Raw genomic sequence first — 23,987 nt, 5'->3', positions numbered from 1 at the left:
ATACTGCACACTTGTTGATCTATAAAGTCATAAATGTTATTCACTTGAATAAGAGCAAAACTAAAGCCGTTATCAGGTGATTGACCTTACAATGTCACCAAGTTTAGGGAATAATAATCTAGTCATCATTCATGCATATTTTTGCCCAGTAAGGCTAATATTTGACAAATTCTGTAACAAGTAGAGTGCTCAAGACAGAAGGAATTGGGGACATCTGCAAAAGGATGCATTTTTACAAGTTCGAACAGATCCTTAGTTCTGTTCCCCGTTTGCCCATTGTCAGTGCAGATGAGCAAACCATTATCTCACCTAATGTCAGATCAGATGAGATGCAAGCTGTCCAGTTTCAGCAACACCAGAAAAAGTGAACTATATATGCACAAGGAATTCCTTCAATCCAAAGAAGCAAATGTGTTAAAATTTTTTTAAAATGTATGTTTTGGCAGTCATCTGGGAATGTGAATGCTGTCAGAATATCTCTAAAGGACTCAGTTTATCTTGACCACACACCACTGTACCTTTTTCAAACAGGTCAAGTCTTCTTTTTCAAGCAGGTCAAGTCTCTCTCATGTGCTATCAATCAAGGTCCATCTGACAATATTGTCTTTTACAATATTCTGCCCCAGTGGTAGCTGACTGTTTATCACAGTTGTCATCTAAACAGGTTCACTGACCAGGAGCTCAGTGAAGAACTGGTCACACACATATGTAGGACTTCATTACCACAATACCAGAAGCTGGCTGAATTTTAGTTAGCTCACCTTCCTGACACCACCTCATCCAGTGGCACCAGGAAGACTGGCCTCCCAAAATTAAGGCATGGCATTAGGAACATGAGAGATGGTGCTACTCCTTGGACTGCTGAGGAAGGAGTATCTTTTCATTATCCTTATGCATCTCCAGGCTAAAACCTCCAAGGCCTCATCATGTGTCAGTCTTGCAGCTGCAAGCTTATGCCATGTGGCAAGTCTGTGAGAGTGGAGCAGCATACATAAAACCAGATTGTGTTATCAGCCTCCCTTAACGTCCTTGCTTTGTTTGGAAGTTAGGATGTTTCATCTGAACCAGCAGTGGTCTTTCTCTCTCCATTTCAGTCTAGCTAAAACTGAAGATCTCTCTCTCTCTTCAGATGTTGCTACTAATCCCATGGACTTAAGAGAAGGAAAATTAACTGTTTGGAAAGTAACTAACAACAATAACAAAACATATTTCAGGCATCATGGAGAGTGATAATATCTCCCACCCGTGTTAGGCCAGTCAGTGTGGATTTGTGTTATGTTTACTGCTTTTCTTCCTACATCCTCCAGCACGACAGTGAGAAAACAGTGCAAAACACAGAAGAAACAGTATATTTCCATCATGAATAACCAAAATCATTACATTCTCTGTTCAGCCACGACACCTACAGTTCCTTTCTCCAGTGACACTGGTTACATTTTCCTTTTTGTGAGCCAAACTAGGAGTAAATATTTGGTAAAACCTCAACCATGTTTTCTAAAACTAGTCTTATTCTATTTCACAATTTAATTTGGCTTTTCGAGCAGAGGAGATTGAGCAGGCATTGAGACTGGAACTGCAATGTGAATGCTGTGGTCTTTACACGCCACATGATGATGGAGACAATAGATGCCGGGCTAGTTCATAGCTGAGACAAGTGGACATCTAGGGGCCGTACTTCACTTTTTTTTCCTTTGTGCAGTACACAGCATCCCACTTCATTCAATCCACTTTATATTTCTCACCATAAAAGTTTGCATATGTCATATAACTAATGCCAAAACTGTTCAAGAGGTGAATGGGTAAAATTAACTGTGATTTTGGAGAATCTTCCCAAGATAGACTGATGCAGTGTTGCTAGTCATCACAATTTTATCCCAAAAAATCTCTGTGTAACCAGAATTCTTTAAAGCACAGCTCTTATTTTTTTAAAAAAGAGGTGACTAAATGTGAATCTTAGCTTAAATTTTACAAGATAAAAGTTTATATTCCCCAGGTTGCAAAGGAAATTTCTGAAGTATGACCACATTGTATTTAAGAGGTTTCAAACAGAAAGAAAAGAAAAAAATGCCAATTTTACTATTTATTTGATATCATGTATTGAGACTGTAACTTTAGCTGGGGGAAGGGATAGGACTTGTGGTTTTGAATGCTTGATGGTGACAATAAAAATAATACTTGCATTTTAGGAATATTAATAGCAATGAAGAACCTGGTAGCAGAAAGATACTCTTTTTCAATCCCCCTTTCATATTTTAGAGTAGGCAATTCATTGAACTCTGCACATATAGAGATAGAACAGAAGATAGCACTTGTTGCTAGAAATTTTTACTACTTGTGCTATTTTTTCTAACATTAATTTTCCATCATATTTTTTGTGCTTCTATTGCTTTCATATAAAATGAACTTGCTACAGTGGTCACAGTAATAGCTGTAAATTTCTTCTTACGTTAACAAAAGACCTAGGAAAAGTATTCAATTCTGTCACAAAGTTACTGAATTCTAATCTCCATGAGGTTCCTATTTTAGTGTTTTCTTCATATTTTTATACTTTTTGGCACTCACTAGATTTTTAGGTACTAATTGAATGATAAACCTGGTTAGAGTTGAGCCTAGACTAAAAAAAAATGTATCCATATTTTATATACCACATGATGTTACTGTCTACATCTGAGGTCTTTGTGTTCATCTTGTCAGATTTCTTTGGTTGTCTGGTGTGAAATTCAGTAGCCTTGTGTTCTTCCCAAAGTGCAGAAAATCCATATGTCACTATCCATTCTGCCTGATATGGAGTTAGATCTTGAGCCCATGTTGCCTATCTATCAAACTACTGAGCATTCACTGAGCACTGAATACAAATCTTTGCTATTAAAACCATTCCACTTTGCATAAATATTCCTTGAGGTACAAAGAGAGCTATTGATTCTTTTTATCCCTGTCATTTGGCTATTCCCTTGACATCTTCAATTAAAATCATTCATACAAACTGGAAGAGCAATTATAGCAAAGCATCTAACTTGGATTTCAAAATACTTCTGAAAATGGACAGTATGTTCTTTAAGTTACAGGTATACTTAGAAAAAAATTCTTAGGAACTTCTTGTCTTCACCTCACATGCTGTCTCACATCATGAGATGATTCTGATTTTGCATTACTAGTGCAAATGGGACTCAGTGGTCTCTAACTCCATATCTTGGTTTTTAGCCCTAAAGTTTGACGTAGTTTAGAAATTTTGGGAATCTTCTATCTCAAGCTTTAGGCTTAGTACCTTAATTCAAGATGGTTCAAAGCATCACATTAGAGAACATAGATTCCCAAGTACGGTGTCAAAAGAGAGAAAAGGTTGCTTCCAGCAGGCAGCTGAGACTACCAACACTTTGGGTGCAATTCAGTTGCATAAACATAGGTGTCCTGTGCCATTAAAAGTGCCAGAGATCTCACCTAGCCTCCTCCTGCCCTTCTAGGCAGCAGTGTCTTGTAAGTCCTGTGTCATACCTGCAAGTTCCATATGAACATCTCAAATGCTCAAGTCTGTTGTAAATTACATTAGTCACCTACTTAACAACCACTGTCCTCCCTCAATGCCTTAAGAGGAGTGTGTTAATAGACTCCTTTGTTTTTCCTTATCATCTATTGCAGCAAGCAGTGATTGATTCATTACTGTAGTAATAACCCTTTTCTGACAATTTTAAGGATATTTGTTTCCCCTACCCTAATTCAAAGCTCACACTTGTGGTTTTATGAACACTTTAAAGAAATGGCAAAAACCCTTTTAAACTTAATAGACTTAATTTTCTCTCATTTAACCATTCAAACAATATTATAAGAAGTCTGATGGCTGAGTTCAACCGTATACTGGTGATTATAAATTCATACACTTTCATCTCCATCACTTATAATATTTTGATTCAGATATTATTGGTGCCCATTAAGTATATGCCAATATTAGGATTGAATAATATATGTAACTTGTTTTCCTTCCTATAGTGACACTTCTTCAAAAGACTAATTTTTTTCAAGTCCAGATAATACACAGAAATGCAGCATGAATCTGAAAAGCAATCTTTTATTTTGCTTTGATAAAATTCATATTTATACACAGGAGACAACTCATTATATGCACAGTTTATGCACTTATTTAATTCTGAAATAAATACACATTTGTGACACTATATTTTGACGTATGTTTATCAGTCTTAAGAATGATAATATGTGCTTGCTACTGGAAACAGTAAAATATTTGTCATGTAAATAGGTGCAGTTCTGGGTTATGTAAGTGTGTCGCATAGTATTCTGCAGGAGAGAGTATATAAGCCGATCTGCTTATGTGGAGTAAATTAATTCTAATGGCTAAGCCATTAGAATGACTCTTCCAGCACCAACTATAGAAAGTTGAACACGTTTGATTGGAGACGACTGAGGTGTGAACATGTCCAGCCATGCCACATTCCACATGTACATCACTCACTGTCTTTTTATCCAACTGTTTCACCTTTGACCAGATTTCACTGCAGTTTTATGTTTTTATTTAACCCAGAAATCAAAGGTGAAGCAATTTGATGGGAAGAGAGCGCATAATGCAGATGTAATCTACAATAAAATAAACAATACTGTTTCTTATGGACAAATGCAACACAAACCTTATACACAAGGCATACACACTCTGTTTAACCTAAGCCACCAGTCTAGGTCTCCGTAGCAAGAGTGAATGGATATCTGGTGCTCAAAGGTAGCGTATCTTTAGCAGAGAATGGCATCATACAAAAACCAAGAAACATGGTAAAGTAAAATATAAAAGAGTAAAGGTGAAAAAGCAGAGAGAGTGTTTGGAACATGAGCTATTCAAGTATGTGCAGCCTCACTTTGCTATTAATGCGAGGTCCGACTCCATGGAAGACATGGCCACAAAGGCCAAAAGCATAGACAAGGGTACTAAAACTATGTCATACATATTGCAGTATGTAAAATACAAAGGCAGAGAAATGTTAAACGATTTTTTCTGTCTATTATCACATACTAATACACTTTTATCCCCTTTTACTGTTCATATAGTCATACACAAAACAAGTACGTAAGACAAATCTTGGAAGCCCGTAAATTCATTCTTCGATCTGAACTCCATCATACAAAATCTGCAGATTCTGCTATTAGGATATTTAATATAGGCCAGGAGATGATAAATATATTGTCATAATCCTCACATTTATTAGGACAATTTTTGTAAGTTTTGCAAATTGCCAGTTGACTAAGCAGTGTGCAATGAACTCAGTGGCTGCCAAAAATGCTGCAGTTGCAGAAATAACTTTTCTCCTATCAAATGTAATTAATGTCTATCTCGCATGATTTGGCTATTTGTATGAACAGACAAAAATATACATTGAAAATAATAGTAATCATCTTCTCATGTACTATTTCATTCAATAAATAATGACATCTTATTTCTTAACAAGAAGAATGATCTGGGAGGGGGGAAAGAGCTTGTTTCTGTATAAAGATGTGACAGAGAAAATGAGAACTTCATATTGTACTAACAGAATTAATAATCTAGAACTGTACTTTTCAATATTATCAGCCATGCCACCTTTGATTTTCTTTCAATTTTCTTGTTTTAGCATATAGGCCTTTATTATAGTGTTCAGTTATCCAAACTAAAAGTAGACAAAGAAGTAGCTGAGTTTCAGATTTTTTTCATTTTGTATTAAAAATGAAATAGATTAAGAATGCATAATCACCTCTTCTTCCACATTTGTGCAACCAAATACAATCTGTATCTATATTAAAATCTTCAAGTTCAGAAAGTCAACTCTTAATATGCCCTTAACTAATCTTTGAGAACAACTTTTAAAGCTAAAATTCAAAGCAAATTTTAAACCCTTTGAAAATTTAAGAATAAATTAAGTAATGACTTTTAAGATACATTTTCTGCTGTATATTTGGAATGGGAAATATCTTTCCTGACAGTTAGCAAATATTTTACTTGAACAAATAAATTGACATCCCTGTACCTGAATTTCCCCATCCAAAAGGAGAAATAGTCGTTTCAGAACATTGTAAAGTACAATACTGCAGTTAGCAGCTCCCATCATAACTACTGTAAATGTTAGTGAAGAGAAGCCTAATGGAGTTCAGCTTAAGATATTTGGACCAAATACTGTATACGTCCAATCGTGCGGTATACATTAAAACAGAAATCTGTGCTCAGTTACATATAGATCAATATTTTGTCAGTGCTCTGAGTTTCTCATTTGATGCATGGCATAAAGTAAAAATATCTGGAGTTGCATTAGAGATGAAGAAATGTTTCCAGGCATATAAATCATATTCCAGGAGCTTTGTGAACCTTTAACTAATGGGGGTTATAGAGATGTTTCAGGCAATTTTATTATGAGTTCACTTCAGCAACAGACATTTTTGCTGTCTGTTGCTGAAAGCAGGATATTAGCACGGATGCACCTCTCATCTGACCCTGTTTAGCTGTTCACATAGCCTTTGTAAGAAGAGCAAAGTTTATTCCAGCACTTATGCAACTGCCTCTTTGTAACTGATGATTCTGACATTTTGAAAAATGGCCTGTTTGTTTAAAAACCTGTAATGAAAATTTCTCAATAACATAAGGAGCACTTTTCAAACCAGTAGGTGGGCATGTAGTTAATCCTGAAGGAAAGTGAGAAGGCCCTGGAAAATTTCATCCAGCCTTTCCTGTCTCCACCCGACAAAAGTCTTCTCGCCTCCAACAGTCACATAAGTGTGATATCGATTAGGCGTTGGTGAATGGAGGTGAAGCTCGAGATGCAGTGCTGCTACCTGATGCTCTGTGCATGCAGCAGCAGGGAGTTGCCTGGACAGCACTCACTTCTGCTCATCGCCTCTGTCAGTAGATATCACAGGGGAGTGGTGCCGTGGCAGCAGAGCCAGGCTCACCTAAATGCCACTCCTCCATCATGTCTGGGTAAGTGAGGACTGTGTGCAGGAGCTAGACAAATTCTTCGTGGTTGGAGCTCAGGAGCTTTGCCAGGTCTCAGCTATTGGTCTCAGGGGGTCACTAGGTGGCGGGGTGCCATCTCCAGAGACTGGGTGGAGGACTGGGAGAAAACTGACTAGTCTAGGATTTGCTGGAGCTGAAGATGTGATAATTTGTTTTAGTTCTGCAGGGAGGCAGGGAGAAAAGGCAGTAATTTTATGCTCAGAGATGGCTGGAGAGTGGGTGTTTATATGCAAGTATGTGGGTGTAGAAGGAGATGGGAGAGGGGAGGGCAAGGTACTAAAGAAGAGAAGGAGCTCTGCGAGAAAGGTCTGAGAGAAGTGATGTGAGTATAGATCTTCTAAACATTGGCAATTTCACTCCTTTTGATGTATCATTTTCTTCAGCTCCTAATGAAAGTAAATTAAAATTCTTTGTATTCAACTAATTTCTTCTGCATTAAAATCACCATTGTTGTACACAATATTTAGAGACTTTCTTTGCCATGCTGAGTATCACCTGTGGTACTGCTGAGGAAAAGTCAGATAATATTTGACACCTCTTCTTCTCTTGATAGGTCTGTTCCTTCAGAATTTATTCATAGGCTAATAGTGAGTCACGAAGCATGTTGGGTTATGCTGCTGCTGTGCTATTCATGATCTTTCCTATTCCACCTGTATGTACAGAGAATAACAAGTCTCAATAAGCAAAGGCTATCAACAGTTGATGATTATTGGCCTCAAATCACACCTTTGAATCCTGAAAACCCATCAGTTCTGCAGAAGCTGACAGGGTTGAGCTGGGGGTGCCTAACACAGTGAAGGACTGAAAGAGCACAGGAAAAAACAGTGGTTTCGCACTGGGGCAATTCAGGGAGAGCAAGCAGCAGAAGGAGGTGGGAAACTATAAAAAGAGGAAATTGTAGTAATGGGAACCTGACAGTGCTTCCATGTCTTGTTAAGGGAGAGGTGCAGGCTATAGTTTAATAGAAACATCACTGTGATTGTATGGGAATGAAAGGACACTCTAGATATGCAGGGCAGCATTAATCATACCACCGTCACTAGCCTGTTACTAGGATTATTCCCCTGATACTGGCCAGAGCCCCAGCCAGGGCTTTTGGTACCCATCTTGTTCAATGGAGACTTTCTTCTACTGAAAACTAGAAAAGTCCGTGCACCACAGGGCAGCCTGGTGGGCTCAGGCAGGTTGTCCTCAGGCAACTAGAGAGGAAGGCATCCTGCCACAGCAGACACTGCCTCCCGTCAGACCTCATCACTCACATCAGAAATCACTCATGTATTTAACCTTGTTTAATTAATAGGTGGGTTTGGGGGTAGATTCCTTTGTAAAATTCCACATGAAATCCATGCAACGCTGCAGTGCTACACATGGTACCAAAATATTAACCACATTTTTGTGTTCATGCTTTTTATATCATTTTAAAAGGTTGCTTTATTTTCAGGGCGTTTTGTTCTAACATAGACAAGAGAAGTTAAAAATACTGTTGTTTTACCTCTGGTTGTTTCCCAGACAGGTTAGAATGGCAGCATCATTACTCAGAGTTCAAAAAACCTTTCTTAGTTTTTTGTTAGTTTTCAGCCATCTGTTTAGTCTGTCTTATTCCAATTATTTTCTGTATATCAGATAGAGTATATTTTTTAGGCCAAACTTGATTGTATCAAAAGGAAATGCAGTTGCCTATTATATAAGAGATTCAAGTGTTTCTAGAGCAGTTCCTACTTATTTAAAAAATAGTTCTGAATTGTTTTGGGAAATAGGGATAATAATAAGAATTGCACTTGAACAATTGTTCATGTAAAAATGCTACTCCATCCAAGGTGCCGAGATGATGGATTTTTATTTTAAACTGTATAGTGGTGTAAATATTATATTTTGATAGTCTGTTCAGTTCTGAGTGCAGGATTGTGAAATTTTAAACATTTCATTTGCTCCAAGAATAATGAATTCTGCTTTACTAGAGCATAATATATGTAATTTCGAGTCAACTGGAAGTAATATTTTTCCAGAAATGTTGGCAAACAAATATTTTTTAAAGAAGTTCAAATTGAAAATAATATGAGCTTAAGAAAATTCCATGAAGAAACAAAATCATGTTTCTAATTTTTAGGTTTTTTGACTATTCCAGCAAAATTGCCACAAACTGTCAATTTCTTCTAGCTAACCCCAACCTAGAAAAACATTCTCAGAAAACACATTCTTTGTATAACCTCTTTTTACCATCTATGTCTTAACTTTCTATTTACCAAATCTCCTAATGATGAGAATTTCCTTAAAGTTTATAAGGCAACATGCATGCTTGTAGTGTATGTATAGGCACAGATATAGTGGTGCAGCATTACTGGTGCTCCAGCAGTGACATCAGTATCAGTACTCCCCAAGGCCACACAGCACCCCAGGTCTTTTTACAGCAATGTCCTATACAACCATTTTCAAAGGCCGTAGTTTCACCTGAGTCATCCAATTTTATGTCACATTTCCAAATATATAATACTTTTTCTAATCACAGTCTGTTATACATAATGCATTATAAAACAGTGCATATTATATGTAGTGCAGGTATCTGGATGTATCTAAAGAGTTAAATAGTCATATAACATTGGTTACAATACTAATAGAAGATGTTGAATGTGTATGATGACGTGCTTTCATATGTGTTTGTCTGTGGGTAGGTGTACTGAAGATGTATCTCTCTAAATATATAAACGTGTGTGTGTGAATATATACATTTATATACACAAGATATAAAAAATAAACATAAAATTTAGTCCATTTCAGAAAAAAATTGGAGTTGTTTCTAGGAACTAGGTGAAGTAGATGAACTATAATATTATTTCATCATATCAAATATTCTTACAGATATATCACTGAGGGGCTCCATGTCATGGAGCAGTCACTTTTACAGTGATCAGCCTGGTCCCAGGGATATGGATTTTGACTTTCACACATAGAAATATGTCCACATGTAGATCTTAACCTCATTTTGCACGTGTGTGTCAGAAATAGGAGCTAGTTTTCTCCACTGTGAATTCTGTGTTGAACATGCTTTATCTTGGGTTCACAAAAAAAGCCAGGCTGTCTCTGATGTGGGTCTTCTACCAGTTAAGTGCAGGAGTGGCACTGGCCATAGAAATCAACATCAGGTCTTCCCTCTCTTTCTCTTTCTGTCTTTCTCACACACATAACTGGAATGCAACTGAGGGGAAGAACCAGACCAAATACAGGAAAAAGGACGGACTGGAACAAAGACCCTAAAAAAAAGGATAAAATATAAATTGTAGTCTCGATAAAGACTGTATGACAATGCAAACACATCAAATGCATATAGACAACCTTTAATCTATCATTTTCCAAATTTGAAAGTTTCCTTTTTGGGTATATAATAGTCATCGTAAAAGAGACTTTAAACACTCCCTCTCTGAGTCAATACTGGAAGGGGAAAGTCAGTGTGTTTGGTCAGTGCCTGATAGCCTTCCTGTGGCTATGAAAGCAGCCCTATCCAGTTGACAAACCAAGTGATGCATAATACCTTGTACAGTATAATTGCATCTGCTTCAACAGACTTCAGCAAGACTTTTACTCTTTCTTGCAGTGACAGCAAGTTCTTCTCCCAAATCTCAGAAATTATATGGGCTACCATGACTTTTTTGTGACCTCTGTTTGCATCTTGCAATATAAGTTTTTAGGGACAGGCTATATATTGAGCCTACTCCTTCAGAGTAATTTAAATTTCTCATGTACTGTAGCCTTACTATTATACTGCTATCAGTGATGGAATTAGATGATCTTTTAAATCCTGATTTAGCTGGAAAAGAGAGAAATAACATTAAGCTTGTATAATTTTTATTCCTTTTTTTTCACCTCTTTACATTTCAGTCAAGTTGATGCAACAGTATTAATTTGCCATTAGATGAAGGCACACCTCATATTTTTGTGTTTGAATTAGGCAGCCCATCTGTTTTTTAATTTGGGAGTGTGAGGGATTTGAGGAAATTGCAGAATGCTCACGTAACTAATTTCTCTTCTAATGGCGACAGCTTTTAATCTTTTTCATGTCTTGTTGGAATCCAAGCACATCTGGGTCTTACTTAGGTATTTAAAATCTTTGTTATGCCTCGAGAGCATCCTTCCCAAATGGATTCTGTTTGTGTAAGTGAAAAAGAATATATTATCAGTCATCTTAAACAGTCTTGCTTTTGCACATTTCCTTTAACTACACAAAAATAACCATACAGAAAACTACTTGTTCTACTTCTTTTCATAGTTGGGGGCAGGGGGACAATCCTTCAGTAGAAGAAATGTAGACAGTGGATAAGAACCAAGTTGGAAAAATATTTAATTATAATCCAAAGTAGAACCTGACTAGACTCCAGTGGAGGAGAAACACATCTGTTATGTGCAAATAGTTCTTCCATGCAGAAGACTTGCAATCAGACCTAAACCTCATCTTTGCAATTACTCGTTTTAATGGTAGTATCATTTTTTGAATGCCAGGACAGAGTCATTAATAGGTTTGGGGATCGTGTTCTTAGTAAGATTATCTACTGACAGGCAAGGACTGTGCAAACACAGAAATGCCTTTCAGCTTACTTGGGCAGCATGTGGGCCAACATGCCTGTAGGCACTGTTACCAGAGGGATTTATCCTACACTTTCTCCACACCATTATGTTTCTCCCTCCACTGCTGTTAGTATTTGCTTTTTTCTCTATTTCCATGTCACTTAAATGACATTATCAGTTCCACTGTTCCCAGCCCTCTTATGCTAGGCTCGCTTTGAGGGATCTCTGGTGCTATGGAGCTCTTTCTGATAGCAACAGCTTAAAGCTGGATGTATGGACATAGAGGCAGATGGTCTCAGTTCTATCAGAGTAAAGGCTGTCCTATGCCTTCAAGTCCAAGTGAACACAGCTGGAAGAAAATGTGCCACCTATGGTTATCAGCAACACTGCACCAGAGAAACATCTCTGCTTGCTGTTACATAAATTCAGGATTGCCTCAAAACATGCTCTTCAGTTTTTAGACTAGATGGACCACTGATTCTCCTTCTAAATCACTATTCTATTTGAAGCTAGCTGAAGCTATATGAATAAGTGTGAAAATAGGCATACCTCTGTTTTCCAAAAGTATCTTTTAGATGAGTTCTACTAAGAATGCTTTATGGTATTCAGCATTTAATCCACAGGTCATTGCAGTAAGTCCTGGGGGACAGGGAAGTCTGAGAAAAAAAATGGATATGATCACTGCAAATATCAAAGTTAGTGTTCTCTTCAAGTACACTGAGAAGCATTCACATTAATTCTCCGTAGCATATTAAATAATTCATAGTAGTGTTAGTAATTGTACTATAGTGACATTAACAGCATGGAATCAGACTTTTTCACTGCATAAGCTTCCTCCACTGCCCCAGTTAATCAGAATACTCCCTGCCATGGGAATGCTAGTAGTTCTGTTACAATAGTTCTCTCATGTGATATAATAATATACATGTTTTCGGAGTGATAGTGAAAAGACTGCATAGTTTCATTCTCAATGGAAATAAAATGATAGAACTTTTCAGAATTTGTTTCTTCACAGTGTATAATTCCACTTATTTTTTTACCATGAAGGTTCAGTCTTGACAATATTTTGGTAGTAGTTTAGAGTATTCCATGTTCACTAGACATTAAATACATTGACTGATTGGTTCATCTTTATGTATGTAAAATTTGTCAAGGCTAAACAATTTTGGGATGCCTTGCTGAGAAAAGCTAAAGGACTGACAGTCTGAAAATGCTGTGATTCATTCTTCTAAATATTACCTGGGAACATAATATATAAACTTTTAATAATATAAAATTAGAAAAAAAAGTATTTTGTAATTATAACATTTAATACAATGTTTTCAATTATTGTAAAAGCTTATTGTATTTTACAAATTGGTTTACTGTCCTCTGAACAGGTACACATTCTCCCTGCTATATCCATTGTAAAATCCATTAAATCAAAACACACTAAGTCAAACAAACACTGAATTCATTCACCCAGCTTTGCTTAACTTTGCTGGTAGTACAATATTGTTTATAGTGATGTCTCTTTTGTTAGTGTCAGCAGCCCCAGATTTGGTTTGAGTGATTCATAAAGATAATTTGGGGTTTCATTTCATAAACTTGTATCTTCTTAATTATAGTAAATGCACAAATAATTGAAATAGACAAGGAGCCCCACTTTCTTTTTTTATACCTAGGGTTGTTTGGGTTTTTTACTTTGACTTTCGGTGAGTTCCTTCTGATTCTAATCCCCTTTGGAATTAATGACCATTTCATTTCATTGAATTTCTAGAAATCATTTGTATATACAGTTGCTACCTTACTGTGTTTTTTGTCTGGAAATTGCTTTGTGGCAGGGCATGTGTGTGAGCATTGTGTGCACGCAAGCCTGAAAAATTAATAATTTCATACTTGAACTGTCATAAGAAGCAAAAAGAACAAAAGCAGTTTTAATATGAGTTGCCATCCATTTTTAAAACATTAATTTTTGGAGCAGGATTCACCAGTAGACTCTAGGCTTTTTATGCCTGCCTGAAGCAGGACAAGGCTTTTAGACATGCAGCCAGTTAGGATATTTTTAAAGTCAAGGAAGAATAAAACACCCAGCACACATCGGTTTCCTTTCTGCTTTCTCTAGCCCTCTGCTGCTGGCATTCACATCCCAAATTCTTCCTGCTCCTTCTGTTCCTGTATCCCACAGCACACGCACTCATCCATTGCTCATCCTTAGTTATCTCCTGTCTCTAATGTGCTACCTCCCTGCACACATCATACTTTCATCCTTCTTTGTGCACTTCTCATGCAGCAGATAGTTCTTAGAAGGTAGTTCGTGAAATGACTGTCCCATTTCCCACTGTTTTCACAGGCTTACCAAATAAGGGTAAGTCGTGCATAAAATATGCTTGAGAGAAATTTTCCATGAGTTGCCTTCTGTAACTATGGCTACTATCTCCAGTCGAATGGGGACTACAACTTGCTCTCAATTTTTGATGGACATAGAAGCAACACACCCTCAGGAAAAATGATACCACCTCTTTGTCAGGAACAGGATAGAGATATTCTATGGAAGCAAATGACAATAAGTGGTAATCTTTTCAGGAAAAATTAGATACAATGATCATTTTGGGAGGGGCATTTTAACTACGGGCCACCCATGGGATGATTCACAGTGAGAACATTAGGAGATGGCAGGCATACTGTGAGCCTGCTTTTTCAGTCTGAACAAATAGTCTGATACGGGATCACAGTCATTCATAATAAGCCATTTTAATTTGCTTTTATTCATTAGCTAATTAACAAATTAGTAAATTCAAACATCCAGAAAATTGATTCTTTTCTAAAGAGGAAGATATGGTGTGTTCTCATACACAACAGAGGATTACTGCCCCTTTATATATAAAATCTGAGATTTGACTATGGAGTATTAATAGACGTATCCACAACACAGCTTAGTTTGTTGCGTGTCTTAGGATCCAAACATTAAGCTGAGCCCCTACACTGCACTGGAAAATGATAGACTATTTACCCTGCAGTGGTGTTATGATTGTTCAAATATTTACTGCAGTGGAAATGAAGTCACAATGATATTGTGACTCCTTAGTGCTATAAACTGTACAAGAGTATTGCAAATTCTCATCTGTCTCTCAGAAAGCTTACAAACCAAAATGGAAAATAGAGAAGGTGAATGAGACATACAAGGAGGCAGAATAGCTGGGGAGAGATTGGATAATCCTCATAAAAGGAGAAGTGATTCTTAGCCATGCAGCTCTAAGGGTGAAAAGTAACCTTTTCCTAACCATTATAAGGCTGGAGTTTCCTGTGTGTTATAAAGCAGTCTTAAGGAAGGGGCTTGGTGGGACTTTTGTTAATGATTTTGCCTACTTTGTCTCACTAAAAAATTACTGTGCAAGCTGAATTTTGTAGTTTAGACTCAGTGTTGTATTCAGGAATGGGCTGGAAAAGAAAACATACATTATTCAGTGGCGAAGGTGTTAAATTGCTTTGCAAAGAATAAAAATATATTGTCCTTGAAAATGAGTGCTTGGCAGTGAAAGAAGCTCTAGAGATATTAAGATAACATTTGCTTGGAAGGAAGGTCAGTTTGATAATACATTACCCTCTATTAACCTGGAAAGACACAGTAAAACCTGAGTGAACCAAAAGGAACTCCACTATTTCTCTTTGCCATACAATTTTAAAGCAAGTAATATATTTATACATGCCTGAAGTATTGAGTAGATCTTTTGGTATAGAAATGATGTGAGAAGCAATCTGAAGTAGAGGTAACTTTTATGTTGATGATTTTACTATCAAAAAAGATAAAATAGAGGTAATACATAAGATAAGCATGTATCAATCTAAAGGTTGAACAGCCTTTATAAAACTAAGTAGAAAATGACTCATATACTAGCCATACATTTGTATGACATATTTGTTAATGAATTGATAATCAAAGATGACTCCATTTTAAATGAGTCTGAGGTATTTATACATAGTAAACTATTAGTAAAAATCCACTTATTTAGCTGGAAATTATTTCACTGTTTTGGTATATTTAAATTTGTGTGATATAAATACAATGCTTCCAGTCTTTAATTTTGCATAAAACCATTAACCTGTAGTAATCCAGACTTCTTTCAAAGTATCTCTCTTATCTCTGGAAGGTGCTGACCTTGTAAATCCAGTTGACTGCTTTCAAGATGCAGCAAGATTTGAGAATTTATATAAATATGTACAGATACGAATCCACATGCAGATATTCTGAATTTCTGGTTTGGCAAGACAGTAGAAATTCTAATAAGTAGGATGAAGCAGTGCATGAGCATGCAGTTCATTGCAGCTGGCAGGATTAAGGACACAAGATGTTTAGCCAGAATCAGATTCTTCAGCATAAAGTTTAGAAGTGAATTTATAGTGTTAACAGCAGCATTTGAGGTGACAGTAATTATAAATATTTCTTATGGGAAGCATTTGGATGGGTATTATTATAATAGATTGAACTTGATAAACAATACATCATAGCAACACCTTCAGATTTGGTGCCTGGTGGTTGGCTCCACATCCATGGTTTGGCTCTGAAAAAAGCATGCTGATTTTCAGAGGTGCTGAGTGCTGACAGCTCCCGTTGATCTTGGTCAGCAGAACATGAACCTTAGCAGTGAATACACAAAAAAATCCACAAATCAAAGATTTTAATCTTAGTTTTAAACTAAGGTAATCACATGACTGATAGTGAAATCAGATTTGCACCAGTCTCAGAGAGTCGGCTGCTGAAGTTAATCACCTGGATGAGCACTCTTCATGAGTATAGCAAGAAAAACAGAGTATTGATCAAACAGTGATGGAAATCATCATCTTACTAAATAAATAACAGTTATAAAACTGCCCCAGTTTTGGCAGTAATGCCCACTTCGCTTACAGGGAATGTCCTCGGAAACCATAATATCTCTAAAATCAAAATGAACTTTCAAGTTATACCTCTGTAGATTTGAAATGGAGACTAATCCTACTCATCTGTCTTTGCACATTTTTTAAGCGTCCAACTAATTTCTGTTACTTTCATTAAGTACTAATTTAGTATGTGCCTAGTTATTGCTTGTCCTCATGGTGCAAGCATTGCTCAAAGAAAGAAAATTAACCTCTAATAAGCTCTAATAGCTCTAATAGCTCCATTAACCATTTCAGTTCACAAGTAAAACATGACTGCCTATTAGTAAAAATTCCCGGTTACATATGTATTTCAGCATATAAAGACATTTGCCTTTGTGCCGCAGTCTCTTTGTAAATGCTCCATCTAGTTCCTCACCTCATTCATCTCCCTCTTTCCTTACCGGCAGTTTATGTCAAGAATTAGCAATTGCAATGGTGTGCAGTCAACAGTGCTGCTGAAAATGTCTTCCACCGGGGACAGGTGGCGCATTGCCAGGATTCCCAGGCGGGGACAGGGGCTGCTTGGTATTTACATCATGCTTTGCCATACCCTTATGCCTTTAGACTGCTGGGAGAGTGGCTGGGCTACTTTCCTGGGAGCCATTACATAGATAAATGTGATTCTCTTCATACAAAAATAAAATGTGAGTAGAAAAGCAAGTGTGTTGTAAATTTTGACCACCTTTTTCTAAAGGAAAAAAAGGGGTTGTTTCTACATGAGCCTCTGCACACAGTGACACCTTTCAAAGTGATCCCAAATAGCTATGCAAACATGGCATACGTTTTTTATCTTGCTCTTCAGATCCACTGATGTTTTGTTACGCAGTTCATTCACACCAGGCATTTTAAGATGCGCAAGTAGTTCCTGCAAGCAAAACCTAGACAGAACAGGCTTACGTAATTTGTAAATAAAAGGTTGCCTTGAAAATTGTATCTTTTCCTTTTTATGTGATCTTGCTTCCAAATTACTTATCGTCTTTTAAATAATTACTTTTTTGTAAAGTGGCAGCTTTAACATCCATGCTATGCTTCCAGATCCTTGAAGTGAAAAGCTGTCTAGCTAGGAAGACAATTTGCCTGCTCTTTAGCACTTTATGAGCAGCATTCATTTAAGTATTCTTTTGCTATTGCTTTACTTACATTTTTAATCTGCAATGTTTCATGTTTACTGGATCAGCAAATAATCAAGGTCTTTAGATTTTTTTTGGAATGTATTTTATTCCTCTCCCCAAAAAAGTAAATGCCTCTATTTAAATAGCTTTTACCACTATATGCAAAATACGTATAAAATGTAAATAGTTTCTTCTACTAATCCACATCTGCCTGGGTGTAATTACATGATACATGCTGGTTAAGCACAAAAATTTTGAATAGACAGCTTTTTAATTAGGCATGTGCATTGGGTCACAGTAGAATTAAAATGGGTTCTAAAAAATTGATTGTATAAAAATGGCACCTGCTTACTAAACAGATCTGATTCTTGGGTAAAGTTGCAGACACGTGTCTATGTAACATCATTCCATTGGCTTTTGTAGAGGAAGCCAAGTTTGGATCCAGCCTGCTCAGTCCTTCCAATGATGGGGACAGATTTTAGCCCAAGTTAACCACTTCAACAATGATGTTTTGTAAAATTGCTAACTTTGAAATGTGACAAACAGCTGATTTACACCTGTTGCTCAGGTTTCATTATGAGGAAAATTTAGTCCTATCTAATGCACGTTTGAGTGCCTGAATGCCTAGAAATACATTTTGATTTCACTTTTTGTCAGATATAGCAAATAATAATTTTTGTTACCCTGATTTTTAACCCTGAACCTCACTTCCCAGAGTTCAGTGTGTAAAAGGAGGATCTGTGGATATTGGTTACCTGTTGGCTTTGCAGAGTTTGTCATCACATGGGTAAAACTTTCTGTATGAGCTGAAGACTGGGAAATGGTTCTTCCATGCCAGTATGAACAGAGATATTTTAATGGGCTGTTCAGTGTTCTCACATACCAGCAAGTGGTCCTGAAATTATTTCTGAGTGCGGAGGCAGCTGAGCATTCCGTCTCCCAGCAGCTCTTTTCATTTCACTGTGGCTGCCGCAGTACTATCAGATAAAGTTGTTATAAAGCAAATAATAAAGTGGTCAATTTTAAATGAAGGTCTTCTAATCAGCAGCTGTGGTTATTATATGCATGTACTTCTTCCCAGATTACATTCTTCATACATTTTAGCAGTTAATTTAAGAGAAATAAGTTAGAATTTTCTTGGCAGGTATTTTAAGTATTGCAGTATTAATATGCAATAGTCATCTTACACTGCAGTCTCCTTTAAGAAGTTATTATAATTCAGTAATTTTTATTTTAAAAATAAGACTAATTATGTAATAAGTATTAACAAAAAGTAGGGCCAAATTTTTCAAAAAAAAAGGTAAATTGGGCTACGATGAACCGCAGGATCCAAGGTTTTATCTTTTGTCTGTAAAAGCTATGCCATGCAGACATTAGAGCTAGAGCCAAATTGGTTTTACAAGGTTTTGCAGCAGGTCAGAGTACAAGAAAACAGAGAATTTCTGTTTATGCAGAACCTTTTGAAATCTTTTACATCCAAAGAAATGCCTCTACCCATTCATAATAAAAACTATTTCTTCACACACTGGATTAAGACTTAGGGCAAGTGGAAGGAAGTTGAGATTCAAAGCTTCAGAATATACTTTAGCTGGTACTGTTTAACTAAATCACAGAATCACAGAATCACCTAGGTTGGAAAGGACCATCAAGATCATCTAGTCCAACCATTGACCTAACACTGACAGTTCCCAACTACACCATATCCCCAAGCGTTATGTTGACCCTACTCTTAAACACCTCCAGGGATGGGGACTCCATCACCTCCCTAGGCAGCCCATTCCAACGCCTAACAACCCGTTCTGTAAATGATCCCTCATGCACTAGTTCTCTGTTCTGCTACTAGTAGCAGTATGCGCACATGTAAAAATGGCTCATTTCTAACGAATCTGCTTCTTTCATGACCATCAATCATGTGCCATTGTTATTAAAATTACCCCCATGCTTCATATTTCAGTACTGGAAACATGCTAACACCTCTGAATTTATTATTAATAGGCTATGGTGCCAGCAATCTTGCAGCACTTTGCAGAAAGAGAAGACAAGGTCACTGCTGAGAAGTGAAAGAAATAGCTGGTAATGACAGTAGATAGTGCAGGTGGGCAGGTGAAGGGAAAGCTTCAACAATAAAGTAATCATGCATTGCTAGTTCCAAAGCTCATGCAAAGTATGCATATGCAGAATTTAGCATATATGGGAATAACTAATGCTGGAGAAGTTAGTAGAGCTTACCTAGACTATAAATGCATAAAAAATAAAACATAAAAATACAGCCTGAGTGTTGCAGAGCTGGTGCTTCCTGTGCTGACTTGCCAAACTATGGGCTGGTTTTAGCTCCATTGGTATTGACTTGTGCTGGCTGCAGAGGGGTAGCAGAGCTGTCTCTGTCCCCCACACAGTCACAGCATTCTGTCGTGTTTTAAGCACATGAACACAGATACTAAGAGCTCAATCCAAAACCCATCAGAAGCAACGGAGACATTTCTACTAAACTTTGAATCTGATCATAAATTAACAACAAAGATCTAATCTGCGTTTTTTCCTCTACGTTCAGACTTCAAAGTTTAAAGAATTCTAAATAACAAGAATAGCAGTCTAGTAGGCAGTTCTGTTCACTGAGGTAACATAAAAAATTCCAGCCAGGACACTGAGTATATAAGAAACAGTCATAAGAGGAAATTAGCAAAGTGTTTGTATACAAATGATGGGAACTTGGATAAGAAAATGGAAGAACTTTAGACCTATTAGTGCAAGATGCGTATAAAGATATTCTAGGGGTAACAAAAACAGAGCAGAAACAATAACTGGAGTCACTGAATAATACAGGTTCTTCAGAAAGGAGGGAGATAAAGCTAGTAGCATTACATGAAACATCAGAATAATTTGTAATGAAATTACTTATGTCAATAAAATAGATTCTGTTTGGATCAAGGACTTCAAGCATGGAAAAAGTATTTTTGCAAAATTAATGCTTGTGTAAAATCCCCAGGGTGTCAGATTTAACTCTGCAACATTATTGTAGAGAAGAATGTAAGTAAGAATCTGTCATTAGAGGATGTTGAAGCTCACAAATTTCTTCACCAGTCAACTAAACCAACAAAAGATAATCATAGTTTAGATCTGTTTTTTGCTTTGAAATATGTAAATAACAAAATGTAACCTTTAACCAAGAATTCAGGCATTGAGTCCATTAACATTACATAACAAAATAAGTAATGGTCAGCAAATTTTAATGAGTAAAACAAGCTAGTTAAAGAAGTTAAATATTTTGGGTCTTCATGGTTATTTCTGTGAAGAAGGCATCAGATTTCATCCAGTGTAACATACTGCGTTGTATCTGACAACAGGGGACTAGGTTCAGCCATCCAGGAAGTCCCCTCCAGAACCTATGTTCCTAAATTTGTCAGTTAAATGCAAGAGCCTTAAGTAAAGTAGAGGTAATTGTAAGACAGTTTGACAAATTTGGTCGCTGTCAGTATTCTCTAACGTTCTTTGATTCGGTGTTGAATTTGGACGTTGGCTATCAGACAGCAGAATCTGTTCTTGTGACAGTGTAGATGTTTGAGATGTAGGACAGAATATTTATTGTCTACTCTACTGGGTATCTATCAAATCTGCCACTTCATCTAGACAGTCCTATCCAGATGCTTTCTCATAGAACAGCCATCCTGGTCTCCCTCATCCTGAACAGTCTCAAATAAGATAGGGTTGGTAGATTGTGTGTAGAGTTTGTACAGGCTAGCGAGGAAGATGAAATTGGGGAGAGCACCTCATAGTGAGGATGTCAAAGTACAGAGATTTTCAGTCTCAAGAAAAAAGGCTCAGGGGGATCATACCAATGTTTATAAATACCTGAAGAGAAGGTGGAAAGAAGATAGATCCAGGCTGTTTCTAGTGGTGCTCAGTGATAGGAGCAGAGTCAATGGGCACAAACTGAAACACAGGGGGTGCCATCTGAGCATCAGGAAACACTGTCTTATTGTGAGGGTGACTGAGCACTGGCACAGGTTGCCCAGAATGGTTCTGGAGTCTCCCACTTGGAGATATTCAAAAGCCACCTGGACATGATCCTGGGCAACTGGCTTTAGGTGACCCTGCTTGAGCAGGGGGGTTGGACAAGATGACCTCCAGAGGTCCCTGCCAGCCTCAATCATTCTGTGATTCTGTAAGCAAGCTCCAGTCATTTTAGTAGGTTTAATTCTGAATGCCAAGCAAAGTTTGATGCTTAATATAAATGTTCTGCATAACTCCAAAGATACCCACTCACTGTGAAACTGTGATTTCTGGAGGCAGACTATGGCTTGCTCAGAAAATCAGGCAGGAATTATAAAGGGGTTCGCTATTATGCTTGTCCATATGCACCCATTATTATTAGAAGCAGTAGGAGAGAACAGGCAGAAAAGATGCTACAGGAATCTTTCAGGGAGTTTTCCTAAAGTAGAGAGGTTTTGAACTTCGCATTAGCATGGCACTGGCTCTGTAAAGCTCTTATCTCTCTCTTCCTACCAAATTCTGGGTACTTCTCTCTGTGTCAGCAAGACGAACAGCCTAGAAAATGAGTTAGATTTGGATAAACTCCTACAGTCCAGAGATTTATGTGAAAGATTTCTGGAATTAACCCATTTTATTCCTCCTTCATGTCTTATGATCTGAAAACTGTTTCTTCCCAGTTTAACACCAGTGTAGCTATTTCTCTGAGTTGAACTTAGTGACTCATGCCTTTTCCCCATCCCTCTTAACCTTCAGCCATATGGTCTCCATATGACAGTACAGCATTATGGGTCCCAAACGGTTCAACTGTGAGTTACAACTTCAGAGTGTGCCTAGACATGCTATTCATATTATACCTCAGAAACCACAAAGACCTTTAAAAATGTTGATTCAGAAAATGCTGAAGAATTTTCTGCTGTCTTGTGAGGGATAATGCAAGATCATTATTTGAAGAAGGTTCCTACCCAAGACCTCCTAATGCTCAGTTTTGCCTGTTTAGTGACTGGGGAAAGGGGCTACATTGCCTCTGTATTTCCTGCCTGCACTCTTTGTGCAAAAGCTGAATCCTTTTCACTGGAGACCTATGTAATCTCAACTAGTTTATCTGATTTTCTGATTTATGAAAAACATACTGGTTTAAGGTTTATATCATGGCTATTCCTGTACAAATGGATAAAGTGGAGGGGTGAAAACAGACAGTGATTTCTTGCCCAACACAATAAATGCATTGTTCCTTTTACACCCTGCTTAAATATTGCAAGAGAGGATGAACAGATTGGTCTCCTCCCACCACATATCTACATTGCCAGCACTCAGGGAAATAAAGACTGCTGCATGAATTAAAAAGTTGCAAGGGTGCTATTAAGGCATAAGCTACTGAAACAGGAACATGCATTGAAGAGGTTTCAGTTCAACAGTATCAGTCCTTTATGAGCAATGTCAGCCTCTCTGCTAATGCGGAAGCCAAGGATGAGAATGCAGGTAAGATCTTTCTATTCCAGGGCATGAGCAAATCACAATGAATTGCAGCCATTGACATGAGAATTTAGCTCCGTACATTGTTTCTGTCTTTTAAATCTTACTTTTGAATACTGTTTTACTCTCAGCTGCTTGCCACAGAAATATTAGAGTTCTTTCAGCACTGCCTATGAATTGACCTTACTGCTTTTGCTTATAGTTTGAAATCTATTTATGATGCACATTGAAGACAGTATTTGAAGCTCCTAAGGTTTCTGTGAATAATATTCACAAACGTTTAAACTAACTCTCTTAGCATTTTTCCCTAGACACCCTCTGAAGAAATCTCTCTGAATCACCATTTATGCATATGGCAATTAATTACTGTCAGGCAGTTAGACAGGCTGATCATGTGGTAATTGACCATTTCATTTTCACATACAGCCTTTGCCTTTCATTGTCACATAGAAGCATCCCTTGCACTAACATCTTGATAGTGCTCTTTTTTCCTGTTTGCTTGATTAGATCTTTTGATTGAAGTACTTGAAAGATGTAAATTCATAAATACACTTGAAGCAATTCCACACAAACCACTTCATCATCCCTAAATCATTCTCATTTTATTGCTGAATTTTCAGATACCATTTAAAAAGATTACATTATTATAGGTCAATTATTGAACTGTGTACCTTGTAGACACCTCACAGTGTTGACTGTATAAATGATTTCTTGTTACTAATTAATGGTAGGATAATAAGATAATCTTCACTTAGAAAAATACTTCAAATTGTGGAGTTCTCTAACCAAACATCCTTCTTCTTTGTTACAAAGATGCAGACTGTGTCATTAAAGTGGAAACTGACTGCGGGTCATCAAACTATTCTGAAGATTGTTTTTACTGATTACTCACTTTTATTTTAATATGCAACTTAACAGTACTGTAAAAAATTATTTATGGCTACAACTATATAGATCCATTCTAAGAAGAAGGAACT

The 23,987-nt window shown here is 37.1% G+C and overlaps 1 protein-coding gene across 10 annotated transcripts in view; it reads left to right on the top strand.

Annotated features, from left to right (window-relative positions):
• MAGI2 (membrane associated guanylate kinase, WW and PDZ domain containing 2) overlaps window positions 1–23,987 on the top strand; it is a 763,796-nt gene that overhangs the window by 616,566 nt on the left and 123,243 nt on the right. The window lies entirely within an intron of this gene.

This window comes from Strix aluco, chromosome 5 (genome assembly GCF_031877795.1).
Source record: "Strix aluco isolate bStrAlu1 chromosome 5, bStrAlu1.hap1, whole genome shotgun sequence".
Taxonomy (NCBI): Eukaryota; Metazoa; Chordata; class Aves; order Strigiformes; family Strigidae; genus Strix; species Strix aluco.
The sequence above is the reverse complement of the archived record's forward strand: the minus strand, read 5'-3'. Positions and strand labels throughout refer to the sequence as shown.